Source organism: Aplysia californica, unplaced genomic scaffold (genome assembly GCF_000002075.1).
Source record: "Aplysia californica isolate F4 #8 unplaced genomic scaffold, AplCal3.0 scaffold01201, whole genome shotgun sequence".
Lineage (NCBI taxonomy): Eukaryota > Metazoa > Mollusca > Gastropoda > Aplysiida > Aplysiidae > Aplysia > Aplysia californica.
In genome coordinates, this window is record NW_004798471.1 from 32,782 (window position 1) to 35,647 (window position 2,866).

Genomic DNA, 2,866 nt, shown 5'->3' on the forward strand with positions numbered 1-2,866 from the left:
GAGAGAGAGAGAGAGAGAGAGAGAGAGAGAGAGAGAAAGAGAGGGGGGGGAGAAAGAGAAAGAAAAACAGAAAGAGAGAGGGCTAGAGGGAAAGAAAAGGGGGAGGCGGGTAAAGAAAAAAGAGCTAGGGAGAGTTAGAAAGTGACAGAGACAGAACGTGTATGTTTGTATGTACAAATGTATATTCGTGTGCGTGTGCGTGTGCGTGTGCGTGTGCAGGTGCGTGTGCGTGTGCGTATGCGTGTTAGCGCGCGCGTCGTGTGTGTGCGTATGCGTGTGTATGCATATGTGCATATTATGTATTTTAACAAGAGAATAATGTATGTATGCATGATGTTTTTTTATGAGCATGTGACGGAGAGAAAAAAAATCTAGAACTCTCACTCTATTATTCCATTTTCACCATGTAGTCATAATCTAAATGTTGTATATGAATATGTATATATTTGGTGATTTATATGATATGAACAATAGCCAAAAAAACCCAATCATTTTGCAATCAAATCTATGCTATCGTTATTTGAATTCTTGGTGTGACATTTGTTTTAAATTAGAAAAAAAATGTCCTATCAATAATTTCGGGAATCACTTTATTCGAATGAATTTTTTTTCTGCAAAATCTTACAACAAAGCTGTCAGAACCTGCGCTTTCTCAGTGGAAGACTGGATTTGTGAGGCATTAATGTGAAATCAGGCGCTTGTCAAAATAATGAACTCGAAGATATCGTCAATTGTTTTGACTTTTGGCACAACGCCTTCATATCTCCATTTTAAACCACATTTCTGTGTTAATTTTACGAAAAGCGTTGATTAAGCGCACAAAAAGTATAAATGTGAAGCACCGTGGTGAAATTAAGCGCTCGTCAAAATAATAGAATCAAAGAAAACGGCACTTTTTCCATCGGTGAGTCGGACTTTTTGAATTAAAAATTTTTTTTTGGGGCTCAACACCTTCTACGACTATATAAAACACATTTTAGTGTAAGTTTTACCGAAAAGTGTAGGTTAAAGGCACAAAAGCTGTAAATTTTAATTCCCAAAGGGCTCTCAATCTGTTGAAGTTACTAAACTTTGGTTGCCATTTTCACCAGAGTTTTACATCTGGAACCATGGAACCCCTACCTGCTTCGATTGCAACTATCTTGACTTTCGTTCAAGATAGATGGGTTTTGTTTTCATTGAAATTAAGAAAAAAAATGAGCAAGCTTTAAGATGATACCAATAACACCATATGACCAAAACTTGACGAGTGCCTGCTTCCACCACTTTATTACACAAATGTTCAGCTTAAAAGGGAACTTTGGCGACCATTTTCTTTGTTAATTTTACAGCTGAAACCAGGCGACTCCCTCCCCCTTCCATAGTGAATACTTAACTTTTATTTCAAGTTAAAAGGGCGTTTATTTTTATCAGAATATAGACAAATGAAGAAACAAAAGTCCACATGCCCCCAAAAAAACTGACGAACGACTGATTCGATCGCGTCTTGACTCCTTTAGTAAAAGTAAAAGCCGCCCAACTAGATCTCACTTATTGCACTATGACATCTGTTGAGCCATATTATTGTGACGTCAGTGGATATTTTACGGCGCTCGCAACTGCATACGGTCATATGATCGAGCGGGACATAATAATATCGAACATTTTCAGTTGGTACGAAATTTTTCCCGATGGGCGGTCGAAGTCTTCTCTTATCGATTTTGGCCCACCAAGGGATCTTGCACACAGGTCCTCCGAGATTTGTCGCCCTTATCCGAGAAGAGACGTTAAACCTTACCTAAGATCAAGGTTGTGGCTGAAAGACAGCAGTAAGATGGAGCCAAGGAGCAACAGTAGAAGGGTTTCAGAAAGAGTCAGGAGCCCAGAAGAGAAAGCAAAGAAGGTGAGGGGTGGGGTCAGAAAATGGAGACGAAAGTAGACGACAGATCATTGTTAGAGAGTAGGAAAGTAGGTGAAAGGAGAAAATTTAGAGAAGAACATTTTCCGTCGTTCTCCGAATTTGAACCCGGGACCTATTGAATGAAAGGCGAACGCCTTAATCTGTAGACCCCGAAAGTCCCAATCAGTGGTCTAGTGGTAAGGGTCTTGGACTTGCAACAGAAAGGGTTGTAGATTCGAACCCCGCCATAAGCCCGTCATTGCGCTTTGGAAAAGGCACTTTACGTCCATTTTCATCACGTAATGCAGGTGGAAGTAAAATGCAACAATATAATGACTGGCTGGGCCCCCTTTCGTTGAAAAGAATGATCGGAGCATTGATATCAACTGAAAACCATTGGCCTACTATATTTACACTCTGCTGGAAAGGAGCAATAAATCCTCAGAGAAAGAAACAATAAGAAGGTTGAGAATAGTGATGTATAGATTGATACTCTGTTCTGCTTTCGTGGTTGTACACTCCAGAATTTCAAAGATGAGAAAACAGTGCGCACGGCTATGGAACGGAAACCTCACTTGTTTACAATGGCGTCTTAGAAGAAGGGACTTTCCCAAGATTAGATCTAAACGAAACTAATGAAAAACTGAAAATCAAACTACAGTGACTTCAGTCTCCTCAATAGAACTGTGCACCCTTTAAGTTTTGAACCACCATTAATTTGGTCAAATTCGAAAGTTAAATGGTTCCGAAGACTTAGGCAGCCAAAGTGACGAACTTTCACAAATATAATATTATTTATGCATCGATAATATGTAATATGCATATATAATATGCATCAAGATGCAACAGAATCAGGCGCTCGTCAGATTTTGAGCTAATGGAGTTGTTGGTATCACCTTGTAGAAGCCTGTTCATTTGTATTGTTTTAAATGTAGAAAAGGTTCTCCTAACGTACACCGAAATCGAGTTATTTGTGGTTGCAGCTAT